The 10,691-nt window shown below is 44.1% G+C and overlaps 1 protein-coding gene across 2 annotated transcripts in view; it reads left to right on the top strand.

The window, feature by feature from the left end:
• The first annotated feature begins 23 nt into the window (after window positions 1-23).
• ANKIB1 (ankyrin repeat and IBR domain containing 1) overlaps window positions 24-10,691 on the top strand; it is a 58,951-nt gene continuing 48,283 nt past the window's right edge. For both annotated transcript variants that reach the window (XM_048510873.1, XM_048510872.1), the window contains exon 1: window positions 24-474. The gene's annotated coding sequence lies outside the window, so the exon portion shown is untranslated. The remainder of the gene's footprint in view (window positions 475-10,691) is intronic.

Here is a 10,691-nt window from a genome sequence, read left to right as displayed (position 1 = left end):
CCGCTTCCCGTGCGGCTCCGGCGCCCGATGAGCTTCCGGGTCGGAGGCCCGATCGCTTGTCGCCGCCGCGGTGTTGTTGGCCGCGGGCGGAGCGGCGGGTCGCCGAGCCAGATGCCTCCGCTTCGGCCGGGACCGGGACTTGGCCCCTGACGGGGAGGGAAAGGAGCCGAGCGGAGGAGCTGCAGCCCAGGGACGGACGGGAGGCTGAAGCGCCGCCGAGGGCGAACAAAGGGGCCGGGGCGAGTGGGCACGGCCGGGGCTCCTCGCCCGGTCTCCTCCGGCTGCATCCGAGTCGGGGCCTCCCTATATTTCTGCACGGAGCACCTCCTTGCACCCCGGGGGTCGGGGGAAGAGGAGGCGGTTTCATTCCAGGCCAGGCAGCAGCCGGTATCCCGGAACGGATGGATGGATGGACGGACGGAGGCGCCGGCTGCGTGAACGAGAGGAGCCGGGCAGTCGCCCCATGAGAAGCCGGTGAGTGTCTAGGAAAAGCAGCTGCCCCGGGACTCTCTGCGGCCATGAGGCTCATTCCGCACAACGGATTCATAACGAGTTGCAGTCGTTACAAATGGACTCGTTTTCTCGTAAAGGGAATGAGCCCCGGGGCTTCTTGGCTTTTGCGCATCTGATGGGCAAGGAGTCCTCCGGACGTCGTGCCAGGGATTCCCAACCCGGTCGATGGGATGCAGGAGCAGATGCAGGCATTCTGACTGGTGCAGCGTGGTTGGTCTTGCAGCCTGCTTTGGACTGGGCTGGGGTGACTAGGGTGTTGGGAGGGTGCATCTTCCTATGCTAGCCTGGTGTAGTGGTTAAGGGCAGTGGACTTTAATCCGGAGAACCGGGTTTAGTTCCCCACTCCTCATGAGTGGCAGTGTCTTTACCTGATGAATTAGATTTGTTTCCCCTCTCCTATGTTCCTGCTGGGTGACCTTGGCCTAGTCATAGTTTTCTCAGACCTCTCTTGGCCCCAGCTAAGACAAGGTGCCTCTCGTGGGGAGAGGAAGGGAAAAGAGTTTTTAAGCCCCTTTGTGTCTCTTTAAAGGGTGGCTTCTGGAACTAATCAAGTGCAAACCTGCTTGTAAACCTGGTGATGGATTCAGGAGTGTATGTGTCTCCTCCCATGGTGCCCCAATAGGTAGCTTCTGCAATTTGCCTGAGTGGAATAAGTCTGTAAGGACTTGATGTGTTACAGGTTGAAGAAGTCTTGAATCTGGGATGGGCGGTGGAAATGCAGCCCTGCCAGATGCAGGGCAGGCAGCAGAAGCAGGATGGCAAAGAAGGAGGTATGCGTCCCGTGTCTCTGCTGCTCATTTGGGTTGAAGGTGGCTTCTTCTGCAGCCTACCTTGCATCTGGCTGCAGTGTAAAGGGATGGCTGCGTGGGCACCTGTTTCTTCTCCTGCACCATTCCCTAGCTGATATGTTGGCCTTAGTGACTGCATTTGGCATTGAACTAGACCCTGTCTGAAGTAAAACTAAAGGTATGTGTATAGTTCTACACCTGGAAATATAAAGCGTTCAGCAGAGGGTTGGAGATTCTAGGCTTGGCTGTGGACTGAGTGGTACATATATAAACTTGCTCAGTTGATAGCTTCTATTTTAATATCCTCGAGCTGGATGAGTCACCCATATTTCATTGTAGATCACGTAAGTATGGGTGAAGTTTGGGTTTATGATCTGCACTGGTGATCTGTGCAGAAAGGAAGAGAATCTAGATCACTTAAAGCAGAAGACAGGGGTGTGGTCTTGTGTAGCCATGTAAACAAAATGGCATTGACGGAATCTGGGTTAACTACCACCTTTGACTACTAATCACTGTTCAGTAGTTCTGTGGCTTATATGAATGGGAAAGTCTTTCCTGGACGCTACCACTTCAGCTTTGCAGGGGCGGGCGTCATTTATGAATGCTCCATATATGGAGGATTGTTACTTGCACTTAAAAATTTAATGTGTTGAAGGAAAGGGTTCAGCCAAACCCAGTTTTTAATTAGTTCTTTTCTCTTGTATATGGAGCACTTTGGTCTTTGTGGGGAAGTATTCAGACAAGTAATCCTGCTAGCCCTAGTTTGAAGTAGTATAGTCCAGGAATTCCTGTTTAATAGCATTTTGACTGCCACTCAGGTGACAGGGTTACCTGAGAACATAAACATGAGATCATAAAGGCTATTTGTGTACTGCATTTATTCAAATCTTGTAACCTGCTTTTCTTCCTTATCAGAGGAGCCCATATTTTATAAAATCACCACTCGGCCTAAGAAAGCCAATTTATACAAAAATATGACAATCAGTATACAAATGATCACAGAACTAATTCTTGCTGCCACTAACTGAGAGCTCTCTTGAGTAGTGCTTTTCTGGCTTTCTTAAAAGCAGGGAGAATAGTAATAATCCTGGCTTCCAATAGATTCCTGCTTACAGATCTGAAGCCAGAAAGAGGCCATGAGCAGACTGCAGCTGTTGTCCTCACCCTAGGAAAAGGAACAACAGGGTGATGCTGAGAGACGCACATCTTGGTTGGCAAATTGGTTTACATAGGGCAGTAATGCCTAGTGTGGTGTCTCTGGGTGTCATGGCACCTGCCACTGTATTCCTGGTGCCAATTTTCTTCTTCCTTCAAAGAAGACCTGCTGGAGGTCCCTGGCACAAAGGATGTCCGGCTGGCTTCTATGAGGGCCAGGGCTTTTACAGCCCTGACCCCTACCTGGTGGAATAAGCTGCCTAGCGAGATCTGGGCCCTGCAGGACTTGAACCGTTTCCACAGGGCCTGCAAGACAGAGCTTTTCCACCAGGCATTTCCATCTAGCTGGCTGGCCTGACCTGTTATCATTGTTGGCCTCCCATGGGTGCATTGGGGAGCGGGGTGAGCTTTTTCACCATCTGGGGTTGTTTTTTTTACTGTTATATTGTTTTATTGGTTGTTAGTCATGATTGTATTGGTTTTATTATTGGTTGTTATTCGCCGCCCTGAGCTCTGTTGGGGAGGGCGGGATACAAATGGAAAAATAAAATAAAAATAAAGCTTCTTCCCCAAAAATCAATCTTGACTTTTCTCCATTTGGTTACAACAGAAGATGCCCATAAGGTATCTTCTTTATATCTGCAGGGAAAACCCATTTGGAAATAGCTGTCTCCGTCATAGGAAAATGCTTGGCCTGGTACCCTCCACTGTCCTCATAGCAGAAGTATTGTGATTGGCCCAACCCCAATGGCAGCTATTTTATTGTTGCCTACATTCTTGTTCTCAGATAAATTGCCCAGAGGTAAAGTTCTTAGAACCAGTTCTGTAGGCTGTGGCAACAGTAACTTTCCAGGGGAAAGATAAAGTTTTAAACTGCATATTCTTATGAGACTGTTTATATTAACACTACCGAATTTCTACAATACACAGCTTGTCCTGTATAGCAGTACCTACCTGTGGTCTTAAATAACCTGCAGTATTTCACCTAAAGAAATCCCTAATCCTCTTGAGTGTGCATGAAGAGTTGCAGGATAATCTCTGGAATGTTGTGTTTACTTGTGGAAGGCATTATGGGACAGCACACTGGTGATTCAGAATAATTCAAGGCTAGCAAAAATTTGAAGTATTAGGGAATGGGCAACTTTTTTTTCTCATAAGGAGTAAGTAAGTCCATTATAAAAAAAATATGCAGTTAAGGTCTAAAAATATTGTGACGGCTAGTGACTTCTGCTTATATTTGATAGTTTACTTAGTTAGACTTGAGGGCTGGTACTCAGTCTTTTAGGAACGTATTAACTGAAATAGCTATTTAGGGAAACATAACTTTCCATGTGATGTGTCAATAAGATTAGATCACTGTGTATGATCTATTAATTGCCACTGAAGAATAAAAAGAACAGCACACAAATAGATCCTTTTGGAATCCTAGCCTAATCGCCTACAAATGGAAGGGTGCTACTGCCACAGGCTAAACTAATTTTAGATACATTTTGAAAGGTAGATCAAATATTTAGTACTTTGCTGTGAACTGTAAATTTGTTAAAATATATAAAGTGAAAATGTGATTTTGGATAAGGTCTCAGTTGTTACAGTCTGTTTCCAGGACATTACTGTGCAACCCTAGGGCAGGAACCCCCTTATAAATCTGTTGATGTCAGTGGGCATTAGAAGGGGGCAACCCGGCTCAGGATTTTCCTGTAAATGTTATAGATGGGAGATGCATACTTCATAATTCTACATAGACCTAATCCTGCCCGTCCCGTAATGATCGCTGGGAGATTGGAGAGCTCTGCAACCTGCTTTTCCTTCTACGATCACTCTCCCTTATTTCCCATGCTAAAAATTTAGTCATTAGTTGTGTAACAATGAAAGAAAACTTCATTTTCAGTTATAATGAAAGACTCACTCAAATATTTCTGAATGTTACTTCTTGTTTTTGGTCAAGAGGAAATGAACTACTGACACATATAGGTGCCTCTTTCCCTTTCAGTAGTCTGCTGGAGTAAAGCAGTTGGAACCCAAAGTGTCTGAATGACCCATTCATACTGTTGGGAGAATCTTCTCTATTATGAAAGTCAGTCCCATGACATAGCATGCTGTCAAATGGAGAGCTTTGTTTAGAACAAGAGCTATGTGGCTATGTAACTCATTGTATCTAATGATGGCAGACACTGTTCGTATTGAGCTAAACATTCTAGTACAGAAGGGAATGACTTTGTTTTCTAGAACAGTAAAGATTATTATTCTCTGAACTTTTCTCTGCTGGTTTGTCCTATCTGGCATTTTGTAACTTTCTAACTTTATTTTACTTCTGTAGGTCGGCAGTAATACTTACCCAATTTCCAGCCATGAATACAATTGCATTAGAAAATGCAGTTCCTAGTGTGCACTTTATGAAAAGGCAGCGTTGTGGTTCATGATAACTTCAACCAAACTTTCAGCTCAATAGCAGTGTCATTAAATATGTTGGGCAAGGTTCCCAACATGGTGCCCATGAGCGCCTGGGCATCCACTGACACCTCTCCCGGCAACCACCAAATATTTTAGAAAATGGGTGGGGCCAACAGAGGTTCTGATTGGCCGCTGGTGATCTGACAGATGCTGCTGGGTGAGTGTTTCTTAGCTAGTTCAACATGTATGTTTGTGTGTATGTAGAATATTTTTGAACAATATGTTCATTTTTAAAAACATTTTTTAAAATAAGATGTTTATTTTTAAGAATATATGCATGACATGCTGAAGAGTTTCAGTCAAAGTTATGTGACTAGCTCCTCCTTTGACATCCTCTCTGTGGTTGTGCCTACCTATCTGAATTAGATTTCTGAAGGTGTCTACTGTTCAATAAGGCTGGGGACCGCTGCTGTAAGGTCCTCTTCCATAGTAACACTGCATTGAGAGCAGCAGTGGCATAGTGGTTAAGAGCAGGTGTACTCTAATCTGGAGAAACCGAGTTTGATTCCCCACTCTGCCGCTTGAGCTGTGGAGGCTTATCTAGGGAATTCTGATTAACCTGTGCACTCCAGCACACGCCAGCTGGGTGACCTTGGGCTAGTCACAGTTCTTCTGAGCTCTCTCAGCCCCACCTACCTCACAGGGTGTTTGTTATGAGGAGGGAAGGGAAAGGAGTTTGTTAGCCCCTTTGAGTCTCCTAGCAGGAGTGAAAGGGAGGATATAAATCCAACTTTTCTTCTCCTCCTCCTCCTTCTTCATTGTTTCTTTAGACAGTTGGCTCTATAGTAATGGTACAAGTTTTATTCTAGCATATGTCCACTTCCCATTGCTTCTCAGCAGTCAACCAGAGATGCGGTCTGAGTATACTGTGGTGAACCATGCACCTAAGGAAATCTCATATTTATTTTGCCGCTTAATACCAGTTGACAACAAGCTGTGTGGGAAGGGTTGTGGGTTTCACAGAGGCATCTAGCTGGCTGCTGTCAAACATGGGATGCTGGATGAATTTTGATTTAATCTAACAGAGATTTTTAATGTCTTGATTTTATTGATCTGTGTGTCAGATGATAATATAAAAAGGTAGACTTCTGTCATTATTGATTAATCTGTATATCATAAAAAATCTAATTGATTTTATTATGGATCAATGACGCCGACGCTTTGCAGTTCTCAGTACTTCCTTATGATGGGAAACGATTTAGCATTGACTATACTCTTTTCCACCAAAAGATTAAATTGCGGTCAGTTGTGGTTCCACTGAAGAGAAAATAGCACGCTTCTGCATTAGAAAATAGTTCTGAATGAATATGAGAATAAACATTCATTTTTAAGCTCCGCCTTTGTCAAAACCATTATTTTGCATTATTAAACATGGTACTTTGATAAAAGAGCACTTATAGTTCATCAAACGACTATCAGCAGTACTTGCCTTTTTAAAACTGCATCATACTTTTTCTTGGCAAAATGACTGATGGAGCCGGACCAGGCATGTCTTCCTCTGGAGAAGAGTTAAAATGAACAGGAAGTGCTTAGCAGGAGGATAGGAGGGGTTGTGGCTGACTCTTATCATTCCCCTTCCCCCAGACAAGCCCCCTAATTGTCCCCTATGGAGCATTGCAGGATGAGGTTGGGTCAGGGTGAGGGGAGCCATGAGTTGCTGGTAGAGTGACTGCTGGGCCAGGCTCTGGGGAGGCAGCTCACATGTGGTCAGTGCCGTACAGCCAAGACAGCCCCCAACTCAAATTACACACTTTCATATTTATAACCTTAGCGAGTCTTTTCCCCCTTGGAGCACTTGTGCAGAACTGTCTTCTTTTCTGCTGGCACTTTTGATGCAGAGCCATTCTCTTTTCTGCCAGTGTCAGAGAACAGCCACAAATTGGCAGAGTGAGTTACGCATTTGGAGAGGAGAACTGGATTACCCATGTTGTTGCGCCCACCAAGTCTCACTGCAACTCACTTGGGTGTCTGGGAGTGGCTGAGTGGCCTCTTGCCAGCGGGCTTGTGCCGTCCACAGCCTTGTTGCATGCCATGGATCACCCACTCTTCTGCTGCCTGTGCAGCCCTCACCATGACCCCAGGCAGGGCTTATACCCCTTATCACAGTTGGCACAGCCGCTCTGATCATGTGTTTGACACCATCAAAGTTCTGAGCGTGGGTTTTTTTTAGTTTATTTTTGCGTTCAAATGGAGGGAGAGTAGAACTAGGTAGGTACTAGGACCCAAGTGAAGAATTCTACAACAGAGAAGATCCAGCATGTGGCGGATATTTGCTTCAATCTTTCAGTGGAAAAGCATATGACTGAAATTTCATGCTGGAGATAAACTTCTACAAAAAATGCTATTTGTTTTAGGTAGGCTAAATATGTTGGGCAGATTGAGGGTTTTTTTGTGTGTGGGGAGGTATTTCTTCATCTAACTCAGCTGAAAAAGGCCTATTTTGTGAGCACCTTGGCAAATAAGGTAAAACAGTACAGTAATGAATGAAACTGGTTTACATCTGCACCATGGATTTATCTTCTGACCTACTCTGTGGTTGCCAATTATAGGGCTGGCATTTAGCCAATTAAGAAAATCTTAGTAACAAAGCGGAGACAATTAGTAAATGGCAGAAACTGTCGGCCCTTCTGGACTCTAGACTGCATCATGTGGAGGCCTTTTACCTCCACAGCAAATGGAGTTGGAAGTGATAGTCCTGATTCCTGGGTATTCGTGACCTGTGCCACTTATAAAAATGCAAACTTAGAGGCCGTTGAGTATATATAGACCTCTCCCACTCATCTCCAATAAAAGTTTTCCTCAGCAAGTAATTTTTCCTCTGTGAAGAAATGTATCATCACTTAGCTGGAATCTGCTGCCTTGTAGCTCCTCCTCAGCATACCTGCCTAAATGAACTTGTCTGTGTGATGCCATGTTTCCATAAAGAGGCCAGAGGAAGAGGGCATTCATTTGATTAAGGAAAATTTGGCTCTCCTCTGGTTTCTTGCACAAATCTGGAGACCTGCACACATGCATTCTAAGGCAGATTCCGCCTGGGCCAAAAACAGCTGTGTGAAAACGGTTTAAAATGGTATAAAAGGGTTTACACCGGTTTCACGCCGTAGTTTTAGGCCCAGGCGGAATCCACCTAAGAGTGGTTTGGATCCAGAGTGAGTTTTTATGTTCCCACTCTGCCATGGAAGCTCACGGAATGACCTTGGGACAGTCACACACAGTTCAGTCTAATATACCTCACTGTGTTGTTGTGAAGCTAAAATGGAGGCTAGGAGGAGGATGTGAGATGCCTTGGGTCATCACTGGCAAGAAAGTTGGGGTGTAACTGAAATAATATAGTTGAAGATTTGTGTGTTTTTGCCGTCACGTCGAAGCTGAATTATGGCTACTTCTCGGGGTGTTTTCAAGGCAAAAGACATTCAGAGGTGGACTGCCCCTTCATTGACTTAGATGGGGTTGTCTCTTTATGTACTTGAATCAGAGTTGATTTTAGAGAGTGGGACACTTCCTATAGCTGGCAGCAAAATATATTGATGCTTGCAGAATACAGATATCAGTTCCCCTAGAGGGAAATCTCCACTTTGGAGGGCAAACTTTATGGTATAGCATAGAGTCTGGGAGAAATGCAGTTAGCCCAATCCAGAAGGGGGGGGGGTGAGCTTTTGGAACTAGTGCAGGGACACAACGACACGTATGTCCACCCTGCCAGCGTAGGTGACACCTATGCTGGTGGGGAGAGCAAACTGGGAGGCAAGCAGGTGCCGCACAGCTCCACAGAACCAACCCAGAAGAGCCTGCGCTCTGCAGATCCATGCCAGCCTAAAGCTGTGGACCAGGCTAGGGGCATTCCTAGGAGTGGAACCAAATTTAGCTGGCTTCCATCAGCCTCTGGAGCCAGGAATACTCCTGGTTCAGGCTTTGGAGTGTTTAGCTCTATGGAGGGCTTTCAGGTAGCCAATTAGTTTCTGGACCTTACTGTCTTTCTGCACATAGTATGTATTATCTGATTTTGAATATCTAACATATGCCCACTGGTGGAAATTCCTCATGTGATTGATGAATGATAACAGAGACTGATCAGTGAAAGAAGGCAATCACTTAATGGTCAGCATTCTCTAGTGTAATGCTATAATCCCAACACTAACTGGAGCTCTGACAGATTGTCAGCATTCTTTATAATTAGCAAGCATATCTTGATTTTATACATTTGCTGTATCTATGCATATTTGAACTGGATTCAGAGTAACGACGATAATACTTCAATTATTGTAAAAAACAGGTGTCAAAGACTAAAAACTCAGTTTAATATCCCATAGTGATTTAATAGTGATTTAAATGTTAAATCTCCTGCATAAGAGTTCCAGTAAGCGAACCAAAACACAGAGAGGACTTCTTTTGGACAGAGGGGATAAAAATGTTCTAAATGAACAGAATACAGTGGTGCATACAGTGGGAGTGCACACCCAAAACAATTTCAGGGAAATGTCCTTAAAGTAATGACAAATTTTGTCACTTTTATAGAATAAAACCAAGGCTGTATTACCAAAAGTAGCTTGGTTGCTTTTTGGACCTTGGTTGTGATACAGGCTGCATTTTAATTAAACAGGGGAAGGGACAAATGGATTATGAATCTAAGTCTTTCCTTTCCGGTAAAGGAACATGAGGCACCAGTCTTGCTGAATTGTGTAGCCAGTCTGGTTGGTGCCTGGATGGGTGACTTCTTGGGAGCCATGTGCTTCCTTTTAATTAATTTTATTCATTTAAACCATTTTTAATCTCGCCTTTCATCTTGAAGGCTCTCAGGGCAACTCACAACAGATCAGACTCAGAGTTACAAACCATAAATAATGTAAACCATACAGTCAACAATATTATACTATGTGCAGCAAAAACCATTCTAAAAAGACAATTAAAGAAGCAGTTAAGATCAGGCTTCAAACAAATCCATAAAAACCATGTTTGTTTAAAAAATGAGAAATAAAATAAATTGTGTGGTGTAGTAGAGCTGAACGAAAACATGAAGCAGATAAGTAATAGAACACAACAGTGCCCAATAATATGCAATGGTTGTTTATGTATTTATTTTATTACTTCATTTACAGCCCAGGTTTCTCCCTAGTGGAGACCCAAAGTACCTTAAGGAAAAAACCAATTAAACAGAAAGCTAGGTCAAATAAATTTATCATTGTATTGTCGAAGGTTTTCACAGCCAGATTCAACTGGTTGTGGTGGGTTTTCTGGGCTGTGTGGCTGTGGTCTGGTGGATCTTGTTCCTAACTTCTTGCCTGCATCTGTGGCTGGCTGGCCACACAGCCTGGAAAACCCACCACAACCAAATGCAACATTACTTGGTGCCTGACGTTAGCAACTGCATGAAGATCTTCCAGCTTGAATGTTAAATCTGAAAAAACCACTGGTTTTTTTTTTCAGAACAGTCCACCTCAGTTTTGTTACAGATCACCGAAGAAGTGTGGCCTGTGGTAGAGCCCTAGCTGCTTAATGTTACTGCAATAATCTCTCACTGGTTAAGATTAGTGAGATATGTACACTCCAGAAGAAAGGAGATGGCGTAAGAGAATGCTTTGTGCTTTGGTCGTACCCAATTATTTCTGTAATGATGGAGGAAGGAATGTTGCACTTGCACAAGGCATATTTCCAAAAGTCTCACGGTTATTTTGCATTGCTTAGATAGTGATTCTCAACCACTGGTGTGATGTAAAAGTAGTGTAGGTAGGACGCAGGGGTTTCATAACAAATACTAGGAAATCATGCTTCCTCAATCCCAATAAT

This window comes from Sphaerodactylus townsendi, linkage group LG11, assembly GCF_021028975.2.
Source record: "Sphaerodactylus townsendi isolate TG3544 linkage group LG11, MPM_Stown_v2.3, whole genome shotgun sequence".
NCBI lineage: Eukaryota > Metazoa > Chordata > Lepidosauria > Squamata > Sphaerodactylidae > Sphaerodactylus > Sphaerodactylus townsendi.
This window is presented reverse-complemented; position numbering and strand designations above follow the sequence as displayed.